The following is a 26766-nucleotide window of genomic DNA, read 5'->3' as shown; positions in this document are numbered from 1 at the left end:
GAGAGCCGGGCGCCTCTCCCAGGGCTAGCGGACTCCTGCGCTAATCCAGAAGCTTGGGGCAAGCTGAGGTCAGCGCGTCCCAAGCTTCTGCGTGCCGGCAAGCAGTCCGCTAGCCCTGGGAGAGCCGCGGGGCTCTCCCAGGGCTAGCGGATCGCTGCGCTATACCAGGAGCTTGGGGCGTGCTGAGCTCAGCGCGCCCCAAGCTTCTAGGTGCGCGCAAGCAGTCCGCTGCCGCCCCAAGCCTGGCGCACCCGGCAGGAGGTCCCAACGGGTGCGCGAGGCTTGGGGCGGCAGCGGACTGCTAGCTTCTAGGTGCGCGCAAGCAGTCCGCTGCCGCCCCAAGCCTGATGCACCCGGCAGGAGGTCCCACCGGGTGCGCGAGGCTTGGGGCGGCAGCGGACTGCTTGCGCGCACCTAGAAGCTAGCAGTCCGCTGCCGCCCCAAGCCTCGCGCACCCGGTGGGACCTCCTGCCGGGTGCGCCAGGCTTGCAGACACTCGCCCGAAGCAGGGGGAGCCCTCCCGAGGGCTCCCCGTGCTTCGGGCGACAGGCTGCCGCCCCAAGCCTCGCGCACCCGGTGGGACCTCCTGCCCGGTGCGCGAGGCTTGCAGACACTCGCCCGAAGCAGGGGGAGCCCTCCCGAGGGCTCCCCGTGCTTCGGGTGACAGGCTGCCGCCCCAAGCCTCGCGCACCCGGTGGGACCTCCTGCCGAGCGTGCGAGGCTTGCAGGCATTCGCCCCATAAGACGCACCCCGATTTCCTCTTCATTTTTGGAGAGGAAAAAGTGCGTCTTATGGGGTGAAAAATACGGTAGTTTGAAATTGGCTTGTTTCAAACAAACCATAGCTAAGTGCTGGCTGGGGCTGATGGGTGTTTTAGTCCAAAAAATGCAGAAGGCACCAGGTTGGGGAAGGCTGCTACCGCATTTCCATGAAAGCTAAGTATCTCTACACCATCTCAAGAAGAGCTTATGCCTTTTGGCTGTTGCTTTAAGACACTTAAGAAAATGTTTGTCTTTTAAGAATATCAACTTGTTTGTTGAATGAGATCACAACCAATCCAGTGCAGTATTGTGTTTTCAACAGCAACCAGACAGATGCTTCTGGAAACTTCTGAATAACAGTGGTGGTCACTTCCTGTAGTTCTCCCAGGAAACCTCTATATTTTTGATAAATATGATTTTCTTAGAGGAAAGAAAAGACAGGACCATGAACCAACAGCCAAAGCAAACAGATTCCACAATGCTAATGTTTGTTTGCTGGGAGGAAAATGTGCAGCGGGTCTTAGGAAGGAGGGGGAAAGGAGGATTCACTGTTGGGAGGCTGTATTAATTACACTACATCTTTATTATATGCTAAACCATTTTTATTTTCACTGTTTAAATACCGTGAACAGCTACTCAGCATGCTGTGATTAATTGATTAATAAATCATGATACCTCTTTATGCAATGTGGCTGAAGTGAAGTTCTGTCAACAGATGCCCAAGAGGGGCATCCCTAGGAAATGAAGCTCTGGTGGGGACTTAAACGCATCAAGTCACAGGCTAATTCAGGCTGGCTAATTCAGTTCAGAAAATGCCTCACAGCCTACTGTTCAACACCATCATGCATCACTTCAAAGAAATATCACAGTCCAACCTATGGGTAGCCTCCAATAAAACTATATAGCACAGGTGAACAAGCTCATTCATGAACAGGCACAAGGATCTGAAACATCTGTATTGATGCAGAACTGATAATATACCCTGTAAAGGTAAAGGTAAAGGACCCCTAGACAGTTACGGTAAGTCCAGTCAAAGGCGACTATGGGGTGTGGCACTCATCTTGCTTCAGGCCGAGGGAGCCAGTGTTTGTCCACAGACAGCTTTCCAGGTCATGTGGCCAGCAGGACTAAACCGATTCTGGCACAATGGGACGGACATGCCAGTTACCTTCCCACCTCAGCAGTACCTATTTATCTACTTGCACTGCCTGAAAGAGCATATCCACTCCCATCATTCAGCCCAGATGTGGAGGTCCAGCTCTGAGGGCCTTCTGGTGGTTCCCCCACTGTGAGAAGTGAAGTTACAGGGAACCAGGAAGAGGGCCATTTCGGTAGTGGCACCCAACCTGTGAAATGCCTTCTCAGCAGATGTCAAACAGATAAACAACTACGCTTTCTTATTATTATTACTACTACTACTTCAGAGTTACATACCTAATCTGTCCAGTAACACTGATAAGGAAATCACCAGATTAAGCATCTCGGGAATCAGCTCTTTCCTCACTAATGGAACTACATTCCTTAACATCCTTGGTACACAATACAAATGGGGGACATAAGGATTCCACCATACCAATTCCAGTGTGCACCAGCCACTGCTGGTTCCCAATATAAATAAGAGGCACATCATGTTTTCAGTCCATTCATACACATGCTCAGAAAGACACAGAGGAGCTCTGAGCTTTTCTCCACAGCACCCCAAGGAGGTTGCTATAATTGCAGTAAGACTAAGACCCTGCCTTCTGTATAATTTGTTTTCTACCTGCTTGATTGGTCAGGGCTGTCAACCCTCTGCCAGTTCTCCTGCTTCAGCTCCTGAATACAACAGGCCCGGTGTTGTTCTTTGAAACTTAACCACTCTCTGGCAAAGGGCTTCACTTGGGAGTAGGTACATCTTCTATTCATCTCCAAACACGGTTCAGCATGAAAGATCCCAGACACTATTATAAATAAATCTTAGGAAAGGAAAGCTTTTTCTGAAGTCTGCCCAGCATCTACGAACTGTAGCAGTTTCAGCAAGGGCTGCGCACTAGGAACCTTAGCTGTGTATCAATATTGAAACGAACTTCATTTTCTTCTCAGATGTCATCTAGCAGTACATATCTTGGTAGATGATCTCCAGAGGGTACACAGAGCCTTACATTCTGCAACACCAAGCCAGGCAGGTGCATTACATCTAATGCACCCTGACAATGCAATTATAGTTGGCACCACCAGCAGTGGATAGCAGCTGCCCCAGATACAGTCAAGGAGCCTGAGAGACCTCCACACACATTTCCAACGTAATATGTGCATATAGATCTTCTCAGTCCCTCATTTCACTAATCATGGGCTTAAGTTACGTAAGTCTCCTGTCACTCTTGAAAGATATAAAGATAAGCAGTGAAATCATATGAAAAACCACCCATCAGGAAAAGAACAGCAGGAAGAGTATAGGCCCAGCTTCACAAACGTATCTAAAGTGATCCTATGATCTGGATCACCATTTGCCCAATAAATATACAGGCAACTCCCCATTTATGTGGGGATTACGTTCTGAGGCACTGTGTGTTTAAGTGAAATGGCATATATTGGGAACACCATTGAATAAACCTGCAAACACCACAATCACTCCCTCAAAACTTCCTTGCTCAAAGTCCAACTCTCCACAGGCCTCAAAGGTCAGTGCAAAAGCTGCTAGGATTGCACTTGCAAAGGCTCATGGGATTGCTAGACGCTGTTTTTGCACCATTTTTGCTGTTTTGCAGTGTTTGCAGGCTTATTCAATGGTGTTTTGCACTCTTTTAGGGCCATTTTGTCCCCTTTTGGTGCCACTTCCAGGTTCACGGTGATTCAAGCATGTGCAGTTGTGAATGCCTTGAATGCACAGAAATGGGGAGTTTCCTGTACCCCCTATTTGAAGTTTTCAAAATGTAATGTGTGATCTGCGTCTTGTTGAGGAAACAAGAGTTCCCTTCATGAACATTACAAAACCAGCTTCAAGTTAGCCTGACCATTACTGATAAAAAACAGTTTTCAAAGAAACAAAATTCAGTCTACAAATGAGATACGGTGAACATTAATCAGAATGGGATAGCATACAAGGGTCTCCTGAAAGCATGGCTTCTGGGAGTGGACAGAAGCGGAAAAAATTGTGTATAAGAAAACTCAAACTTTATCCTTGGCAGAAATGTTAAGAGATCATGCCAGGAAAAGTTACTGAAACTGGAATGGGCATCATATATTACAGACGGTATGGAGGAAGTTAGATCACTATTATGTGCATCAAAGCTCCAGAAACAGATTGCCGGAATAGCATAACTGCTATGTTTTGGCATCAGTACACTTTCTGTATGAGTTCCAGGGGGCATGTTGGTGGGCTTAATGAGCAGCAAGTTATTAGTCCCACAGGTGTGTATAAACCAGCATAAGGACTTCAAGCTATGTACAGTTTGGGTTCCATAGCATACGCAACAGGAGGATGCTAAGTTATGCACACTATTTGAGCTTCTTAGGCTTTAAAACTCAGCAGGAAATGTAACAGAAATAGGTCTGCTTGTGAGACTTCATGTCGACTTGAAAAGTCCACGGCATTTTGGCATCCATTTCCAAAGTGCCAGCTGGGGAGAGGAGCTCAAAACCGAGATAATTATTCAAGGTTATAACCATATGCTTCTTTCAAACAAAAGGAGATTTGATTCAGTTTCAAACAAAAAGTTGAGAAGGAAGCTACTGAAAGTGAATTTAACCATTCAGTGCAACATAAGCTCAGAATCAGGAGTATAAGCTAGAACCATAAGAAAAAGAAGGAATTCCAGAATGAATAGGAGTCGCAAAAACAATTGTACCGCAAATGTCTAAGTTAAAAAGGGTTAAGCAGGTGGTGAGCTATATATTGTCCATACAGCTAGGATATGTGAAACATGCCAGCCCTACTGCTGCCTTGTTCTTCTTTTCCTTACCCCATTTGCTTGTGTCATCCACCTGCTGTGTCTTATCACTGAATGAGACTGAAGCCCTTTTCCATTCATTTTGCCCAGCATACAGTAAAATGGAGAGCTGATCCTTGCCAGGGGTTTTAGGTCGGGTGGCCTCTTTTACAGTGACTAAAATTAAGAAATGCATCTATGAAAGGGAGGGATAAAACACACATGTATATAAAATCTGCATCTGATAATCTATAGATGCAAATTTAGAATTACTATAATTTAATAGAAACACAATGCATTTCACAGTGGGGAAGAATGTGATCAAATGAACATTGCCTGCTCAGTTTGCCGTCCAGGTGTTAAACATTGATGGGCACTTAAAAGGCCCCTGAAATCCCTTCTTATGCTTCCTGACCTTTAAGCCAAACTCGAAACAGGCAGTCCTTCAAATACAGGGCTATCCCCTGATAACCCTCCAGAGAGAGGACCGACCTCTGTGACATAGTACTAATGGCCCCTGTAATCTTAGGCATTCTTTCAGTATGTAGAGTCTACATTGTAGACCATCCTACCTCTCCTTGCCACTCCAACTGCAGTATACTAACAATATGCTGGGCTGAACCACGGAGCAGTTCACCCAAGAGGTCTAAGCTGCAGCAATAGCCTCCCAGCAGCAGCACGGCTGTCACTCACCAAAAGTGGGAGGGGGAGAGGCAAAGGGGTGGTGAGGTCAGGGTTGCACGCTGGCACCAGCAGAGCCAATCTGCTGCTCCCACCAGTGCACCCAGACAGCCCTGACCTCACCACTTTGCCTCCACCTTGCTTCTCCCCTTCCTCCTAATGCACGGCACAAAATTCTGAGCAGGGCACAACCAAGCGAAGTGATGCCCACCCGTGCCCTGCTCCTGGGCTGGCCAATGAGTTTGAGCTGGCTCGCCCTTCTCTCCACGCACAGTGCCACCCCAGCTGCCCCATCCACCAGGGGCACAACACTTGCCCCGCCCCAGGCACCAGCAACTCACGCTATGCAACTGCTTCCCCCTTCAGGTGAGTTGCAGCAGTGCTACTGCCAGGAGGCTATTGCTGCAGCTTCAACCCGTTGGGCTTCCAACGTACTGCTAGGAAGCTGCACGGAATAAGCAGTGGGAATGGCAAGGAGAGTTAGGGTGCCCAAGCAGGGGCAACCAATGGGGTGTCCCCCAGAGGGAATGCAACTCTCATCAGCCCAAGAAATGTGGCCAGTAGTCAGGGTAGGCAAGAAGTTGTACTCTCAACAACTGGAGAGTACCACTTTGTCTCCTCCTGCCCTATAGATTCATATGCCCCTGGCAAATTGTCAAGCCATAATTTGCTGGACTATTGATCTTCAATGTAGTCACTGTCCTGGCTTTGCATTGTTGGCTTTTACTGATGGTTTATTCAATATGTTTCACTGCTTCCTGTATTTTATTTTATGTTTTAAGTGTTTTATAGTGGTGGTTTTTTTAAAATCTGATTTCTGCTTTGAAATCTTTGAATGGAAAAGTGGCCTAGAAAGACGTATGTATGTAAATAAATAAGTAAATACAATATACTGGTAGGCAACTGAATAAGTGAGAAGTAAGACAATGGATGCTATATATTTTCAAGTATAGCTGAGCCATGGAAATTAACTCCCACTTGGAGTCGTGCTGTGTAGGGGCTCATCTCCTTCAACAGAGAAGGTAGCAAGGACCTGTGTTAGGTGATCAATCAGTCATACCAAGCGTTGGGAAAGGTGGAAGAAGAACAGAGATCAAGGGCTTCACATCTTTGCCCTGACAGAAATGTAACTTCCAGACCTTCACTTGCAGCAGGGGGTAAGAAAACTAATTAAGAAACACTGATGGGAACTGATGCAGTTTTTCCGATAGAAGCCACAAGGGCCGTTTTCTTTTTACCATTCTAAGGAATTTTGTTTTGTGCCTCTAGCTTGCTAGCACAGAAGCTACTTTGTTTAAGCAATGCCTTTGCCATATTTTCAGAGGACAGGGTAGAAAAATTAACAGCTTTATTTCTTGATTGTGGTGGTGGAAACCGTGTGTAAATCTGAGTGCACGTACATTCCATACATCTGGGCCAACTTCCAGATGATGTTGTTTCTTAACCTAAGGACACACACTCTTCTCTAAAACTAGATTAACTGCCACGGAGACTTGCCACCTTTGCCAGTCTTTGGATCTGACTGCTGAAAAAACTGGTGCTCCCAACTGTGAAACTGACACCGTTTCTGTTGAAATAACAGAATGCTCGAATAAACTGAAATCTGTGGGAGTCCTGAGCAAACAGAGCCTGTGGTTTTAACGCGGTGAATACAAATGAGCAAAACTGCTACCAGCAACAGTTACAAATTACCTTTCTTCCCAAGTAAAAAGCTGGAAAGGTGACTAAATATTCTCAAATCTTGCAGTTCGGGTTTGCTTCACCCAACACAAAAAGCTACACTGATGTCATGATACCTTTTGTCTTACAGGGCACCACTAAACTCACACAAACAGGATCATTGCAGCTATCATATAATAAATATCTTGCTAGCTTAAAATTTGTGTCATGTGCCAGCTATTCTCTTACATACAATTTCAGATCTGTTTTTGCTAGCGAGTGAAACCTCAGAACGGGGCTGAAGCCAATCACAGCTCCTCACAAGTGCCTCTTCATGATACATGTATATCAAAAACATGCATTTTGTCACATTCAAACATTGCATTCTTAGATGTAAAAAAAGTAATATATGTGGAATGCCCAATAGACAGGGCCATTTTTCATCTAATTCAAGCAGTATCTATTAGGAAGAAAGTTTGCTTACCTTGAGCTTGTCACATAATCTGGTTATACAAATCCCCCCCCCCCATCTTGCAACAGGAAAGGGAAGAAAGTTCTGTTTTGTTTTTTAAATGGTCTGTTTTTTAAATGGTCTTCCCTTATCTGAGTTTCAAATACCATAAACTACTATCACATTTGCCTTGGATTCATCTCCAATTAATTCACTTTCACCTATTTTGCTGATTTAGAACCCCACTCAGCCCCCAGATCAGAATAGGAGGTTGAGTTTGGTGTCATTAATAAACTGATGATACTACCCAGAATTCCATCTAGATGTTAAATAGCAAGGGTGATATAATTAAACTTTGTGGTACACCACAGGGTAATTGACATATTCTCATTATAGTTAGAATATTAAATGCAGTGCATTGAGGAGAAAATAAATTAGGTTTCTTGCTTGCTTAAGGCTTGTTCTAAGGATGTGACAACTGCACACATCTGGCCCCCAGGTGTTTGCATTATTGTTTCAAAAGTGAAATCTAACTGTAGCTAGATTTCTAACTGAGCTGGGGGGAAATAAAAGGTTGTCAAGGAAGAAGCATGGAGTACAGTCATACAGTTATATCTTATGTCCATATTCTGATATAGAGAGTCTGTGAGATTCACTGGATAGAGGACTGGATAGAGATACAGCCAACACCTCTTTAGGGAAGTTTTTAATGACTGATGTTTTAATGTATTTTGTTGGAAGCCACCCAGAGTGGCTGGGGAAACCCAGCCAGACGGGTAGGGTATGTGTGTGTGTGTGTGTGTGTGTGTGTGTGTGTGTGTGTGTGTAAATTACTACAACTACTACTACTGGAGCAGACTGTCACGCACACAATGGGACTACCCCCTTCTCTCCTCTCCTCCTCCATTTATCATCAACATCTGTTCTCCACCCTCTGTAAAACATTCTGAGGGTGCACAAGGGGGTTACAAAAAGGAGAGGAGGGAGAAGTCCCACTGTGCAAGTGAAGATCTGTTGCACAAGCAGAACAGCAGTGTTGGGTATGGTCCTTACATGGAAGTCAAGACTTCCCAAATTCCCCTTGCTCATGAAAATCAGTGAGTGAGCTTGGGCAAATAACTCTCTCTCTCTCAGCCTAACCTCTCAAGATCACCCAGAAAATAAAATTTTAGCTATCATGGATGTGGACGCCCTTTAAACCTGTATATTCAATTAAAATGGACTACAAGCTACCAGAAATATCATCCCTGGTGATACACACTGCACATCTAGTTACCAACCTCTGCCACTCTGTATTTACTCTCAATTACTTCAGCTTTGGAAAGATCAATGGCACTGTAATTGGTGTTTGCATAGTTCCATGTGCCAATGTTTTCATGGCTGACTTAGAACAATGTTCTCAGCTCTTGCCTCCAAAATCTCCCCTCTGCCTGAGATCTATCATCTGAACCCATGAGCAGGAAGCACTTGAGAAATTCTACCAGGACCTCTAGACCAATCCACACAGCAGGTCCACTTCCTGGATACTATTGTGCAATAATGGACATATAAGCATTATTTTATGTCAGAAACATACTGATTGCGACACACATACTGACGTGCTTTGAGTTTCAACTGAGAACACTCCAAAAAAACAACCACTTTCTACAACCAAGCACTGCAATGCAAACACATTTGTTTGGACGGAGACTCAAGATGTGTGGATTTGACTACAATATCCACCCAGTGCAATGAATAACAGGTCAAGAGAGACAGGCTAGTACTCAAGAGTAATCTACTACGGAACAGATCTTGATGAGAAATTGACAAACACACTTTGTTGCCACCTAATAACTCCCCACTATCATCAGTGATCTACAACTCATCTTGAACAATTATACTTTCCTTTTACAGGCCTTGGGTGGTAGGCCAATCCTTGCTTACAGAGAGTTCCTAAATCAAAACAGTTATGTACCACCAACAACAGGCCATACAAGGACCAGATGCTGCAATGAACACAGATGCCAACTCTGCCCCATTTCTACAGAGCCAACACTGTTACAGGACGTAATAAACTCAGTCACAACATAAGAGATTCATTCACCTGTTCATCATCCAACGTGATAGATGTTACCATCTGTCAGCAATGCCCTTCTGTGTTCTACATAAGCCAAGACAGGCCATTCTCTAGGCAAAAGAATAAACGAATACAAATCTGACACCAGAAAGGGCAATGTTCAGAAGCCACTGAGAGAACAGCTCAATCTTGCAGGACACTCTCTGCTGCTAACCTTAAAAATAGCCATTCTTGAACAAAGAAGTCTCCAAGGGAGACTCCAGCACAAAAGCAGCTGAAATAAATCAAGAGGCAAATTTGAGGCCTGAATTCAGATAACAGGTTGTTCTTTTTTTAGCCTATTACAGGTGTTAATTAGCTCCCCAAACAGTAATTTTGATATAAAAAAACCTAACCTCACAAAAATCTGACACCACAAAATTTCACACCAAGATCCTTTAATTAATTATCTGTCCTTTTTGAGGCTCACCATAAACAAAAAGCTAAAGTTATAAAATAAACATCTTTTTGTCAGATGTGTTTTAGATCACAATGTAAAGTTCTATGACTTATTCTATTCAAATAATACAACAGTGACACAGCAGGCGGCTGTAACTTCTGGCATCTCATACCCAATCTGGGCCGATGTTTATTTTCTAAGAAAATGGAATAGTGTCATTGTTAACGACCAGCAGGTGTCAAAATGTGGAGGTGATAAAAAAAAATGTAGGCAATAATGATGTCTTTCTCTGACAATGGCCTGAATCCATTATAGTCACATAGACACGGCATTCCAGAAGGAAGAAATATTAGGAAATGATGGGCCCTTCGAAAAGTTACAACTGCACCTTTGACATTAACACAACTGTCCCACTCTTCTTATACTATGGAGAAGCAGTTTGCTCCACAGGAGGCAGTGATGCCCACCAACTTGGATGCCTGTAAAAGAGGATTCAACATGGAGGATCAGGCTATCCACAGCTACTAGCCATGCCTGGTCAGGTTTAACGTCCACTGTCGGAGATATTATGCCTTTGAACAGCAGTTGCTGGGAATCACAGGTGGGCAGAGCACTGCTGCACTTTGATCCTGTTTGCATGCTTCTCCCAGACATCTGACTGGCCACCTTGGGAACAGGGTGCTGGACCAGTTTTGGGCCACTGGCCTGATTTGGAAGTCTCTTCTTATGTTCTTAGCTATAGCTGTTGGCCTATTACTTTTTTCTTTCCTTTTTTAATAATCCCACAGACCTTGTACAGACTAAAACATCTCACTGCTTTCTGCAAAGTTATTTCATGCTTTCCTACTGAGCATTCTTTTATTATAAATTCAGCCAGAACCCAACTTCCAAAGATAAACTCAAAAAAGAAAACCTGGTGGGAATTTTTAGGGCAATTGGAGCTTGAGAAGGCTACCACATAGAAATTCAGGAAAAGATTTCTACCCATGGAGAAGAAACAAGACTGAGAAGAATCCATAACTATAATCTAATGCCACTATCATAACTCCATCTAATACCAAACTAGTGTGGTCCAGCACCTATGTTTGGAAGAAACCTGGAACCACCCAAAAACAAGGCAATGGTTTCTGCGTACTAGGAGGACAAAGAAGTTTATTTGCAACTCGAAAGGGGCTTTTAACTATATATCCAAAACCAGCCAAAGTACGACCCTAGCTCAATGTCTCTGTGGATATGCAGGGTATGTTGACAGCTGGTTCACATAACATTTAGAGAGTCGGTTTTTAAAAAGAAAAAGAAAGAAAGAAAGAAAGAATAGATGGTGGTGAAGAGAATTAGTCTGCTTGAGCCAATTAAGTTAACACCTTATACTATTCTTGATGAAGGATTAGTGCCATAGCACTTTTCAGTAGAAACCATATTATTTTCATCTAATCACTTGGCTCCTTTTCATTTAGCATTCTAGTGCTACACTTGTATATATCTAATCAAGCATCTAACATTTTTCACGCTATCATTAACTCAATTTGTAATAGGAACTATAATTATAACTTTAATGATAGTGCTGGCCAAAGGAATTTAAATGTGAAATTATGTAATTCTCGTGTGTGTGTGTGTGTGTGTGCGCGCGCGCGCGCTGATATATTGCACTGCATTGCAGTATGCTGTAAATATTTTAAGGGGAAGTAATAAGAAATAACAATTCTGTAGTCTAGGACATTTCATACATTGGAATGGTTTGCATGTAACACCAAACTATGTTTTGGCCAGCAAAACAAGTCAAGTTCATCAACCATAGTTTAAGGTCCCGTCCCCGTCCCCCTTAAACTAGTGATAGCAAACATCATGCCCTCCAGATACTTTTGAATTCTATATTCTATCATCCCAGACCATTAGTCATGCCGGCTCACGCTGATGGGAGGTGGAATCCAACAACATCTGGAGGTTATCACATTGGCTAAAACATAGTTAACATGAACCACAGTTTGTCTGGGTTTGTACATAATGAGTAACAGCAGTTAGTTGAAAATGGAAACAAATGCTTCTGATCTCACCCCACAGCCATGCTAGAAGAGATGGGAAGGGAGAGCTCACAAGCCAAATTTCATGCCTGTACAGCCAAATATCTGATTGCAATAATTACATGGCAGCACACTTGGGCTTCAAGGAGTCAGAGCCTGTCCCAGCTCCTTGACAAACGTACTTGTATAAAACACATACTGCAAAGATTTGTTTCACAGCTTACATGTATAAGTATATACACTGAACATCTTAGATGGGTCCTGATGCATTGATTTAAAAAATCAGTGCAACTCAAAGAGGTGTTGTGATTGAACAAGAGTGCAAGTGAGATTTTAACATCTCTTGAAATATTTTACATTTCCTCATAGCAAGCCACATTGTTGGTGCTGGTTCAACAATGGCAAATCCAAACACGCAAATAGCTGTGGCTGCCCCATTCTTCAAAAGCGGAACACAAGGGTGCGTCAATTGTTAGAACAGTAACTTAACATATGCCTAGCCATGTATTGTAGAGCTCTGTCAATGCCTTAAAAACTTGTAACCTGTTGGGATGCTGTACTGATTTATTTAGTAAAATGTTTAAACATAACAACTGTGGTGAGACTTCAAGTTCCAAGCCTGACAGTGGGAGCCAAGACATAGAGAGATTGACATTGAAGAATTGGGGGGGGGGGTGATTCTGTATATCAGAGAACAGCAGACTTCAAGTTTGTAGGGTCTAGTTTATGTTCTACATAAATCCCAAGATCCACCAGTTAAGAGTCAGCTGCAATTAGCAATTAAGAACATGGTGCCTCTGAACAGCTGTTGAGTACTGAAATTTGTTTTGAGCTTCGTTCACAATCCTTGTAACCCAAAATGCATTTGTAACTACTTCAAACTTACTTTATTTCAACAGTGCTCTAATTAGGAGGGGAGTCCTGTTGTTAAACAACCGGGAATCAGAAACCTTTGCTGGTCTATTGCAATTCCCTCAGAGATCTATGAATAGATCCTGATCATCATCTGCCCACCCACTGCTGTAGATGCCAGAAATAGATGCCCAGATTCCAGTAGTAATACTACTCAAAACAATGATATATAAACATATAAGTTATTACATTATTGACACCCTGGTCTGCTAGTAAAAGCATTATGTGACAAACCTCATCAAGGAAAATCCATCTAATGTGCCTTCCAATGGCTCACCAGCGGACCAGATGCGATAGACCAGATGCACGCATCAGCATTGGTGACCACGTGATTAAGGTGGTAGATGATTTTGTCTACCTGGGCTCTACCATAATCAGCAAGCTTTCCATTGATGCTGAGTTGGACAAGCGTATTGGCAAGGCAGCTACAGCAGTAGTTCGCCTCTCCAAAAGGGTATGGGAGACTGTGATGCTAATGGCTAAAGCACACTGCTTGATGGTGGTCAGATGTGGGCAATTTAAAAATGCCAGGAGAGACACCTTAATGCCTTCCATATGAGCTGCATCGGAAAGATTTTGGGCATAAAAAATGTCCTCTCCTAAGCTCACATTCCCAGCATGTCTGCACTCCTTTCTCAGTGATGTCTATGTTGGCTGGGTCATGTCCACAGAATGGAATATGGCAGGACCCTCAAGGATGTGCTCTGTGGGGAGCTGGCTTTCGGTACCATGCCTGTTGGCATACCAATTCTGCATTATGAGATGTCTGCAAACATGACCCGAAGGCTGGCAACCCTGATATGCGGGAATCCCTTGCAGATGATCAGACTTGGAGACAGACAGTCAGGTCTTGTGTCCACATCAGTGACCAGAGGAGGATTAACCTCTTGGAGGAGTGCAGAAAGAAGAAACACTATGGTACACCTGCATCAGGAGAACTGGACACCTTCATCTGCCCCAGCTGCAACAAAACATGTCTATCCCATATCGGTCTCTACAGTCACAGCAGTTGCTGTAACTCTCCAACATTTTCACCACCCCTGAAGGCGCACTCTTCCATGGTCTCCCGAGACAGACAAATGGCAGCCTAACCTGTACATTTAATCATGGTGGGCTAGAGGAAATTTCCTGTGCTTTGACAAGCTAGTGACTGGTACAGAAGCCATCTCTTCTGTTCCACGTGGTCACCACACTTTCCCCAGTCTTTAATGACCCTTTGCTACAGCACAGCAAGACCACCTTTTATTTCTTTGCTGTGAAGTTTGTGCCATGATTAGGCCCTCTTTGCAGAATATCAGGGTTGTTCTTTCTTTCAAGAGAAAGTCTGAAAGAGATGCTTATGCACTCAAATGCCTCTCACAGCATTTGCCCCTGATAACTAGTGATGGCCAAAGTATCCAATCCATTTGCTGCCTCATAAAAATTATTCCTTAGCCTATTTGACTAATTCAGGGCATGAATGCTCGTAAGTGGTAAGCCTGACAGGACTGAAAGAGCCCATTCAGAGCCGAGAGCCTTTACCACTTCCCTCCCACTCACACAAAACACATCACACACACCAGATCCTTAATGCAGAGCACAGGGGAGAGACCCAGAATGAGCTCCTGTTACAAAACAACACACTCTCACTGGCCCTGTACTGCTTATCTTCAAGTGTGGGCTGAAAACATACCGTCACTCCAGCCCCAGCTCGACTCTGATTAAGTCAACTGCTGACAAGTCTGAATGGAGGAATGGCTTCTTGACTTGTGTGGTCCAAGGAAGACTAAGATTACAAATCTCTTCCAAAATATTCCCCAAGTGCCCCCACTCCCTGCTCCTGACAATTGGGGAGGGGGGGAAAGAACAAGAAGAAAAGCTTTCAGTATAGCTGGTAATCTTACCCACCTAGGCCTCAAATCAAAATACACTCCTACTTGGGTTACAGAGTCAGCTGGAAAGTTCTCTAATCAAGTAAGGGCAGGGGGAGGAAGAGGAGTAGGAACGGGGGCTCAGAGAATAGACTCCCAACTATTTGTAAAGATCAAAATCTCCCATCACAATTCAACATTACAGTGCTGGCTATGTAACCAAGAGTCAAGGATTAAACGGAGGGTGGTGGTCTGCCACCTGAAATAAAAGTGCTCCGGGTAGCCTTGGGCACTGCTACATCCCCATTTATTTCTCATTGATTAGACCTGCAAACACTTTCTTTTCCCCCCGAGCTTCTCTGCAATTAATCTAGCATTCTGAGGAAAGCAGTCCTCTTTAAATTCAAGTGGCAGCAGGTTATCCTCAGCTGACTTCCCTTGACAGTACTCAAATCAAACTTGGCACCCAGCATCCTCATTCGCAAAATCCCCTGAAATGAAGAGAGATTTTGTGGCTAAAAATAATCACAAGAGCCAGGTGTCTCGTGAGACCATAGATAGATAGATAGATAGATAGATAGATAGATCTGATCATGTGCAATCTTTGTGTCTTGGCCAAGAAAAATCACTTCTTATTATGTGTATATTGATGGTAGATGGACTCGCATCTGTATTTGCGTGTGTAGGCTGGCTTGGGCTGTAAGCAATGGCAGAGGATATTCTCAGTTAATATATACACTACCAAGTTAAACAGGCTTTATAGTCATTCTCAAGACACTTGAACATTTTAGTTCTATGATGTGGACCTTGGCACTCTCACTATGCTCCAGAGATGCTTCCAGGTGGATGATGATTGTTGGATGGGGGCTATGAATAACACAGTGTACAACTAAATGTTAAGTTTTAGTGATCCTGGTCATTACCACAAGTTTTCTAGACCCTTTAGCTCTCCAACTCACCACCCTCTCTAAGCATTTTTCAATGACTCACAGTTATTACTGTTCCCGGAGAACCAACTGGCCAAATCTCAGGACTGCCGCTGGAAGTTGGGGAGTGGGGTTGCCATGTTTGCTTTGGAAGCTAACACCACAGCAATATTTTTACCAGATCACAATCTCAAAATTCATGGTTAGGGAAAGTAAATGATTTTGTATTCATTATCCAAAATTAAGGGCAAATAAAATTATGAAATAAAAGCACGCGTTTCTATGTAGCGTTGTAGAAGTGTGTGTATTTTAAACTACATATTGAAACCTCCAGGCTGTTGTTTTAAATTGTGATTAAATGTGCACAGATGGAACATTCACGTTGCATTATTTCCTAGAGAGGGTCTGAAATTTTTATTTTTTTCTGTTATATTTTCATTCTAAGTTTTAATACTCCATTGTGGACTAAACTCCATTCTGAATGGTAATTGTGTTAGCAGCATATTCTGAATATTGTTTGCCTGCCAAGCAAAAGCTACAGGCCCTTCTAGCCTCTCAGATTTTTGGATTAGGTCCCCAAGAACCCCTCCCCTAGAGTATTACAGTCAACAACAGGAAATAGGCTGCAGGCAGCAGCAGGGGGAAGCACAAGAGACAGGTGGCCAGATTTAACTAACCTGTTACATTAGTGCAGTGTTTCCCAAACGTTTTTGGGCAACGGCACACCTGTTTACCGGAAAAAAATCTCGCGGCACACCACCATTAAAGCCCCGCCCCGTGACGTCAGCGCGCAGCGTCACGCCGGGAGGGACGCACAAAAGTGAAAGTTTTTTCCCTTCCCCTTGCCGGGGTGGGAGGAGGCAGCAGAGCGAGGGACTGAGGGACGGCGGCAGCTGAGGCGGCCACCCCTCGACGCCGTCCCAAAAGCCGCCAAAAAGCCCTAAAAAAAGAGGAGCAGCACAAAAAACACACCACACACGGGGGGCGTGTTCTAATTTGCTTCTAACTCCGGGTTAGAGCGCAGCACGTGGAGGATGGGTGGGGAAAGAGAGAGGAGGCGCACTGATAGAACGCCAGGCACAGGGGCCGCCAGGGAGAGCCAGCGCGCGCCCCACCCCGGACGCTCGCAGCCACCGCCATCCCTCCCTCCCAGGGAAGGCGGGATTAGAGCAAGCGCCCGGGCAGCAAGAAGCGCGCGCGCGCCGGCCCTGCCCTGGATCCCTCAGAACCGCCAGTCTCTGGGAAAGTGGGCGTGGCTTCAGAACTCTCAGGCAGCAGCACCCGCCGCCCGGCAAGGCTTCCCATTGGGAGGCGCGAATGCTTTAGTGGGCGGGGATTGGTGCAAATATAGGCAGGGCGGGCTGAGAGGAGGAGCCGCCGCCAAGGAGCAGCGACACCAGCAGCGTTTCCTCTCCCCCCTCCCCTCCCGTGTCAACAAGCGGGGCGCCTGCGCCGGGGGTTTGCGCGTCAGGCAGGCAGCCAGACAGGCAGACGGCGAGAGCCCCGCGCTGGGCGGCCGCTGCTCGCCGCCGCCGCCCCGCGTCTCGCCGCCCGACTCGCCCGCCTCCCTCCCACGGCACACCAGCCGGTGTCTCACGGCACACTAGTGTGCCGCGGAACACCGGTTGGGAAACACTGCATTAGTGGAACTCCTGCTACCACAAAGGAGTTTTCCCACCCTTCCCTTTGTGTGCCCCCATGCCCCCCAATCTGCTCTGAAGAGTCAACAGAACCCCCAGAACAGTACATGGGGAAGGCAGGAAGAGATGGTTCTGTCAGGCACACAGAAATACTTGCACATGGGGACTCTGCAATCTTCACGTGATGCCCTTCTTTGTGTGCCTCCTCCGTGAGAGGTCTAGAGGGTGACAACACAAGAATGGGCCTTTTCTGCAGTGGCTCCCCAGTTATGGAATGCTCTCCCTAGGGAGACTCACCTGGCACCTTCACTACATATCTTTAGGTGCCAGGCAAAAATGTTCAAAGAGAAAATTGTCTCTCTTCAACCAGACATTCGGCTAACATTCTACAGCTTTCTCAATGTGTTTGTGGAGTGGGGTTATTAATTTGCTTTCGTTTTATGTACAGTGGAACCTCGGGTTAAGTACTTAATTCATTCCGGAGGTCCGTTCTTAACCTGAAACTGTTAACCTAAAGCACCACTTTAGCTAATGGGGCCTCCTGCTGCCGCTGCGCCGCCGGAGCACGATTTCTGTTCTCATCCTGAAGCAAAGTTCTTAACCCGAGGTACTATTTCTGGGTTAGTGGAGTCTGTAACTTGAAGCGTATGTAACTTGAAGCATATGTAACCCGAGGTACTACTATATTTTGCATTCTCATTTTGTATTTTTCTGTTGTAAACCACCCTGGTATCTTCAGATGAAGGGCAGTGTACAGATTTAATAAATAATAAAAATAATAGCACATGAGAGTGAGTGTGATATTCATCAGCACATAAGTCCATGCACCTGCAAAAGGATAACTCACACTAGCCATACTTCTGACCTAAATGCCTACTGGTTCCTTCAGTCAAACAAATAATGATGCAGAAGTCCAGTTCAACTAGCCTTTCACATTCCTTTTCCAAAGTGCTTCTGGCTCATGGACTTACATTGGCAGAATTTGTGCAACTCCCAATGAAGAATAGATGAAGTCTGCTAAAAATAAGACAATGCTGTCTCTCATATTTGTTGATGGAAAAAATATGTCTCAGTATTAAATTAAGGATTTCTGCAACTGATTAGGTTTATAAGCATACCCCAAGCCTAAACCTCAAGTTATACTAATCTAAAGCACATTAACTATCCCCCCCCCCAATTTTTTTTATTAAATTTCACCATAAACATGCAACGGTCTTTCAAACACTATAAACATCCAACCACATTAGCCATCATCTGTAAAATGTGAGCCCCCAAATAACTAATCTTTCAGGAACTCTGAAAAGATCTGCTATTTTTGCCTCCAACCACAAACAGTTTACACTGAAGTCAGATGGCTGAAGTGAAAGTCTAGATGCTGTTAAAATGACCCCATTGTTTGAAAGACTTAGAACCAAACCTTAGATTTCATTTTAAAAGGCTGAATTTCCCTTTACGAAAATAGCATTAGGATTACATCCCTGCTTGTCTGCAATTTCCTTCAACAGCTTACTTAAGATTTCCCCATTGTTCTCCCATGGGGACAATTAACTTTCTTGCTTTTAATCAATCAAGTGATTCAGAAATTAAAATCAATCTGGCATTATCCCAGCACTGTTGACATTCTGGGTTTCAGAGATATAGAAAATTATCTATGCTTCAAAAAGCAGACATAACAGTTTTAGGGGGCTATCCTATGGTAAGATCCACTGGGATGAGCAGCTTGCGGTGTAGTGGACCTCCAGTTTAGCTGCCTGATTCCCAGCTCAGCTAGGCTCAACTAGCATTAAGTCCCTAACCCTGGCTCAGTCAAAGATATGCCCAACTTGCTCATCCTGAGCTGAAGCTGGCTGAACCAAGGCTAAGGCTCCAAAAGTAGGTGTTCTGAGAGCATGGCAGTCGCAGGACTAGAGAGCGGGGGACTTAGGCTGGATTCTAAGCCCATTCAGCTCAAGTCACATGACCTGGCAACCCAGTATAGAATACTACTTTGAAGCCTTGTTTGCCAGGCTTAGGCAGAGCAGCAGTAGCCGCCCCACTGCTGAAAGTGGGTTGGATCTGGTCTAACTTTTTGCTGGCTTTCCTAAATGCCAGCATCTTGTGCATAGGATTGCTCCCATCATTGGGGGGGGGGGGCGTGTTAGTTCTAGATAAATTGGCTACAATTCGGAAGATTATTAAGATAGGTCTTTGTTGCTACCCATACTCTGAAATCACCTGACATCTAGCAGCATCAAACAAACAATGTCTTAGGTGAACCAGGGAAGGACCTATAATCATTTTTAGATTATTGTTGTTTGTTTGTTTGTTTGTTTGTTTGTTTGATTCAAGTTATTACATGACCTTCACTAGAGGGTTCCAACAATTTAAAATTCAATAAAAATTAATCATATCGTGATATATACTACTTATATGACAAAATGGATGGGAAACTATCACATTTATGTCACATACACAATTTGCCTAGGCCACACAAGGTGCAATTTGTCTAGAGTGAGACATCTGTGCTTCTGAGACCCCATCACAACACTGCTAAGAGAGGCAGAAATATTGCCAGTTTCAGAAGTCAGCCTACACTTATATTTTTAGTTGTTGTTGTTTTCCATTTTGGCTTGGTAGAACTTTTCGGTCATTATTCTTCCACAATCTGAATTGCAGGGAAGGACAGAAGGGCCCAGCATTCAATGTAATAGCAGCAGCATGAGACGAAGGAAAAATAACAGTGAATGTGCTCTGGACTGATGAAGGAAGTTGGAGCATATGGCCAAAGCACTCACATATTTGAAGTGTTTGTCTAAACATGGAAGCTTCATGCACTAGGCAGAAGATTAGAGTAACCAGGATTACCGCTCTCAAACTAAAGATTTGTACTTAAGAGAACATGTATTATTTTTATATCTTGCTCTTTTCCCAAAGAGTTTAGTGCAGTGCTTTCAACTCACAACATGCCTATGTGGTGAAATAGGCAGAGAGACAGTGACTTGGGCAAGGCTTCTTCTTGGGCTTCACAAATCACAGCAACTACACAGATTGAAAAATATTTGCATATTGTGATTGGGGATGCAAGGAGGCAGCAATTTCTAGAACCCCCTGCCTACAGACAGGTGCTTTCACTGTATTTTGGTGCGTGCCAAATACATTACCCAGATGTTTAGAAAGTTTGCATGAGTTTTAATCTTTTTTAGTCTATTGTATTTTGGTTCTATCTTTCTGTACGTTTTAAATTATGGTTGTAATTTATTTATTTTTTAGTGATAATTTTATAGTGGTTTTTTTGTAAACTGCTATGATATTTTTCCTACAATCAAGTTGCATATAATTTTTATTAAATAAATAAATAAACAAACAAACAAATAAACAAATAAATAAATGAATGCCTTCTGCAAACTTCCTAAAGTAAAATTTTCTTAGAATCCAAGCCAATGAGATCCCATTTCTAGTTTTGCAAGACTGGACAATGCAATCCAATACCCAAATCAAGTCAAGTTATGTCAGATATATCATTTTAAAAGGGTCTGTCACACATGAGTCTAACTAACATTTTATTCAGGAACTAAACTACTTGCAAAAAGACTTCAGGGGTGTATCTATCATATGACTATGTGAGAGATAATAACACATATACCTGAACCTAATTACTAGTATGTGTTCTAGATATCACTGCAAATCTGATCACAGAATGGATCAGAAGAAGAGAGCATTTACAGAGCTAAGAGGTGTTAAAACTCTTTCCCATAAGATGTAACTGTAGTCTGCAATTAGAGTCTAATATTGATATCAGCAGGTGTTTTCACTTAAAACTAAAAGCCTTTATTTCAATCCATATAGTAATGGACTTTCCCCAGCACTCTGAAATAGCTCGCAATTGTAATGAAGGACCCTAACACTATCAAAAATTATGCTACACCTTTGTCACAATGCACAATGGCCTCCAAATAGTATGATTAAAGGTTAATTTCATGACCATTTCTGCCCAGATAAGCACAGGATATATTTCATATGGGTGGGAGTGTAAATGTTTCTGTGGAGAAAGACCTTTCACCTGATCATGCCGAATGTGTGTGTGCACGCTTTTTTTTTAAAAAAAAAATCTTTGTAGTGAGCTGGGAGAAACTGCAGACCACCAAGGGGGTTGTCTTGATTGGTTTGTCGTATGCTGCCCAAGTAATGGAGCTATTACATACAATCAAATTCGCTCCAATTCAGAGTAGCTCACAGGAGAAAACACCCAATTTCCTTGAAACCTGAACATAAGGTAATGCAAAATCAAAACCTGAGAAGTGAAAGATGGAAGCCTTGTCCTGTTCTTTCCTCCCAGGCGCTTTGTGTTTTATTTCAAAATAAAAGTACAATAAAACCAGAACAACATATAAGCCAACAGGTATATAGCATAAACATACAGAGGAGTATACTGAGAACCCTTCAGAGAGAGAGAGAAGAGAGAGAGAAACAAAACAAAAGAAACTTCTCCTGTCTGGAATGAGAGCAGCAGCAGCAGAAACACATACCCATCTAATAAATAAGGCTTAAATTTTCATCATTAAGACACACATATCAATAAACAGGGACGCGGGTGGCACTGTGGGTTAAACCACAGAGCCTAGGACTTGCCAATCAGAAGGTCGGCGGTTCGAATCCCCGCGACGGGGTGAGTTCCCGCTGCTCGGTCCCTGCTCCTGCCAACCTAGTAGTTTGAAAGCACGTCAAAGTGCAAGTAGATAAATAGGTACCGCTCCGGTGGAAAGGTAAACGGCGTTTCCGTGCGCTGCTCTGGTTTGCCAGAAGTGGCTTAGTCATGCTGGCCACATGACCCAGAAGCTGTACGCTGGCTCCCTCGGCCAATAAAGCAAGATGTGCGCCACAACCCCAGAGTCAGCCACGACTGGACCTAATGGTCAGGGGTCCCTTTACCTTTACCTACCTTGTTATTTTATATGAGCTGGCAGTATATAAATATTTTTTATAGATAAATACAGCCCTGTCTCACATACAGGATGTAATGAATGCTGCATTCATGTGAACCTTTGTTTCCATTTTGAATTACCATCAAGGAAACACAACTGCTGCATTTTCCCCCCATCGCTAACACTTTTCTCATAAATTACCGTATTTTTCGCTCTATAGGACACACTTTTTCCTCTCCAAAAATTAAGGGGAAATGTGTGTGCGTCCTATGGAGCGAATGCAGGCTCCTTGGCTTCAGCGATAGCCACGCAAATCTCCAAAGCACAGAGGGAGTGCTCCCACTGCACTCCGGAGGCTTCGGGTTCCTTTTGCTGAAGCCAGGAGAGCTTCGGCAGAGCTTCCTGGCTTCGGCAGAGAGGGAGAGCTGTGCAGCGCCCCTTCAGTGAAGCGGGAGGAGAAATGGAAGGGGCTCCGTTTCTCCTGTCGCTTCGCTGAAGGGGCGCTGAGCAGAGATGGGGAGAATTATTTTTTTCTTGTTCTCCCCCTCTAAAACAATGCGCGTCCTATGGTCGGGTGCGTCCTATAGAGCGAAAAATACGGTACATGTAGGGATGCCAGCAAGACTTTCTGGCATGCTATTTGTGCATCCGCCTTCTGCCTCACTTGCAAAAGAGAATACAATTTGTGCCATATGCAAACCGGTATCTTCATTTGCCGGCACAGCTGAAGGGATCAGAAATTAACCTGAGGCCACACGAGTTATTTTTATGATACTTTATGCTTTCATTTTTATGATGTTGCATTTTTATTGTAACTTACTATCTTGCCTGTAAGTTAGTTTGGTAGGAGCCTGTTTGGCGGGAGTGCAATTATATCCATGTCTACTCTGATGTAAATCCTACAGTGCTTAGGAAACGAAGTGTAGGGTTACAGCCTAAATAAATAAAAAACAGAGATTTCCTAATGCTTTAGTAGAAAATTCCTCAGATTCTGAGCTAGGTAGTATTTGGAACTGCGCCTCACTCCTGATCTAGGTAACAGTCCCCACATTTTCATAAAGGCACAGATTACAACAGGCAGTGGCTACTATTCCCCTCAAATACTTAATTTTCTATTGCATTTTTTCTTTAAGAAAAAGAAAAGTATAAAATCTAGAGAAATACACCTCCTTTCTCCTCCAGCCATTTTTTTTATTAATACCTTTTCAAGGTCTTTGAAGAACTAATTAATCTAAAGCTGCACTTGTGGAAGAGAGTTAATAGAAATTTTAATACAAACATAAAACCATAACAAGATTTTATCTCACTTCCTTTGATATGTGAAACAAACAGTTACTCCAGGAGGCTTTGAGAAACAGTTATGGAAAACCACAGGTGATAAATTAACCACAGAATGGTTCCCCTTTTGCAATAGAAACACACTGAGATTTTAAAATAATTGAACAAAAAGGCTGTGAAGGTCGAGTCAGTTTGTTCTTGCTGTCTAAGATGCATGTGGAAACTGACGTGGAAAATCAGAATCACCTGCCCTGCAAAGAATATTATTTCATGTTTTCTATGTATTTCCCCCTTTATGTTAGCAAACAAGTGAATTTTAGAGTAGGCATATCTATGCTCCAAAGGAACTGTTCACACAATCTGTATGCGCATAACCTACGCAGGAAGTGTGTGAGATAGGGGAAGAAAATGGGATACAACCATCTATGCTCACTAGAAAAAATGCAACCTGATCCAACTGCAGAATTTGATGCACCTAAATCTGTACAGGACTGGACTGTTGGACCCATTTAAGGTAGGTATTGATTTTCTCTTTTTCTATTATATTGTATTGCAAAACCATATTCTTTGGTGCAGTAAACAACAACAACGCACACACAGGGATACACTGGATTATAATTATTTGAATTACAGGTCACATCTGAACAGAAAACAAAAGACATTTGCCTTTTACCATCTACCATTTCTAGATTTTGACAAAAACCAATTACCGTATTTTTCGCTCTATAACACGCACCTGACCATAACACGCACATCGTTTTTAGAGGAGGAAAACAAGGGAAAAAATATTCTGAATGAAACAGTGGACGTATCATTTTTGTGCTTCATGCTGTGGCCACAGACATGTGATCTGATGGTGAATTTGGGGTGACCCAATGCAAAAATCCTGAGAATCCCTGTGGATCCATGCTTTGTAACCACGTTTTTGCACCATTGCAGCCCCAGGCAACAGTGGGTGCGTGATTTTTTTTTGGGGGGGGGGACAGGCTGTAGCCATGGACATGCTATGTGCTCTGATGGTGAATTTTGGCTGACCCAATGCAAAGATCCTGAGGATCCATGTGGATCCATGCTTTGTAACCACGTTTTTGCACCATTGCAGCCCCAGGCAACAATGGGTGTGTGATTTGGGGGGGGCAGGCTGTAGCCATGGACATGCTGTGTGCTCTGATGGTGAATTTGGGGTGACCCAATGCAAAGATCCTGAGGATCCATGTGGATCCATGCTTTGTAACCACATTTTAAGTGGGGAGGGAAGGAAAAACACAGAAGGCTAAGAATGCAGGAGAGGGCTATAACGTGAGGAAAGGAAGGCAAAAGTTTCCCCCCACCCACCCACCCAAGCCAGCCAGCGTGCGCTCTCTCTCTCTCTCTCTCCCTCCCACCAGCATGACAGAAGAAAGCATTTTAACTGCATTAAGAACTATTTAGCAGCGAAACCTAAGCTTTGCCATCCCTTAAGAGGTACAGACACTGTAATCTTCCAGATAGCATGAATTTACAGGCAAAACACTGTTTAAGGATTTCATCCTTTTAAATGGAAGAAAGCATATTTGAATGCTGTGTGTCTCCAAAAACAAAAAGTAGGAAGTCAAATCAGAATTTTAAGCCGAACCTGTAATCTCTCTTCCCTTCACATACATTGTTCCCTCCGGAGCAGGGACAGGATAGAGCGACGCTCTGCTCTCCTCTCTACTTGCCTGGAGGGGAGGGGCTTTCCCTGCTCTTTGTTCCGTTTGAGCAAACACAGTAACCAAACAGAGCAGGGTGGGCAGTAAGACCCTGAGGCAGAATGCAGGAAAGCAGCAGCTTCCTGTCTCACGGAGCTCCCTTCTCCCTGAAGCGCGGTTTGATTTTTGCCTCATTTTTCGGCTCCAGGGAGCACACATTCGCTCCATAACACGCACAGACATTTCCCCTTCCTTTTTAGGAGCAAAAATCTGCGTGTTATAGAGCGAAAAATACGGTATTTGCTTAACTAAAACCAATTATTTGCTCAACTATATCTAACTCCAGTAGTGATGTATGGAAGTGAGAGCTGGACCCATAAAGAAGGCTGGTCGCCGAAGAATTGATGCTTTTGAATTATGGTGCTGGAGGAGACTCTTGAGAGTCCCCTGGACTGCAAGAAGATCAAACCTATCCATTCTTAAGGAAATCAGCCCTGAGTGCTCACTGGAAGGACAGATCCTGAAGCTGAGACTCCAATATTTTGGCCACCTCATGGGAAGATAAAACTCCCTGGAAAAGACCCTGATGTTGGGAAAGGTAGAGGGCACAAGGAGAAGGGGACGACAGAGGACGAGATGGTTGGACAGTGTTCTCGAAGCTACGAACATGAGTTTGACCGAACTGCGCGAGGCAGTGGAAGACAGGAGTGCCTGGCGTGCTCTGGTCCATGGGGTCACGAAGAGTCGGACACGACTAAATGACTAAACAACAACATATCTACCTATCCATTGAATATATACACACATACTTCAGAATTCATGGGTCAGTGATGGGATTGGGCCACAGTGAATCTTTACAATGCCATAATTCCTAGAGTAGGATCTATATTTTCTATTTGCTACCCTGATATTTTTCCGCACATGTAAATCAAACAAACCCAAACCAAAGCATGTAAGGGAAAAGATAAGGTGCTGCCAAGGGGAGCTTCCTTTTGAAGCCTTACAGCTGCACAGGTTTTGCCTAAATTCAGCCCCCTCTGTCCTGCAGTCTCAATATGCCTGTAATTAAAGAAAAACTAGACATGTAGCAGCACAGTACAATTAAGTGTAATGTGTAGTTTAGCTATGAGAGGGCTTTCTAAAAGGATAGGCCAAAAAAAAACTTAACAGCAATCCTAGTCAGGACTGCCTGAATTCAGCTGAGTTTACTTCCAGAAAAGTTGGGTTAGGATTGCAGCCAAAGTCTGGATAACAGAATGGAACTTCCACACATACAGGCAGTATTTGTCAGAAATCCATAAACTGCGTACAAAGAATTTTTTTCATGCATGGCTAAGAGGCATTTCGTTGACCACTGTGAAAAGCAGAATCCTGGTCCTTTGTGTGATCTTGCAGATCTTATGCTATCTGTTCAGTCCACGGGTAATCACCGTAGTGTGGTCATCAAAAACTATCTACAGTGGTACCTCGGGTTACAAACACTTCGGGTTACAGACTCTGCTAACCCGGAAGTAGTACCTCGGGTTAAGAACTTTACCTCGTGATGAGAACAGAAATCGTGCACCAGCAGCATGGCGGCAGCGAGATGCCCCATTAGCTAAAGTGGTACCTC

At 43.9% G+C, this 26766-nt stretch overlaps 1 protein-coding gene across 5 annotated transcripts in view; it reads right to left on the bottom strand.

Moving 5' to 3' along the window:
* KIF26B (kinesin family member 26B) overlaps positions 1 to 26766 on the bottom strand; it is a 296108-nt gene that overhangs the window by 209114 nt on the left and 60228 nt on the right. The window lies entirely within an intron of this gene.

Source organism: Podarcis liolepis (genome assembly GCF_965112155.1).
Source record: "Podarcis liolepis genome assembly, chromosome: 3".
Taxonomy (NCBI): Eukaryota; Metazoa; Chordata; class Lepidosauria; order Squamata; family Lacertidae; genus Podarcis; species Podarcis liolepis.
The sequence above is the reverse complement of the archived record's forward strand: the minus strand, read 5'-3'. Positions and strand labels throughout refer to the sequence as shown.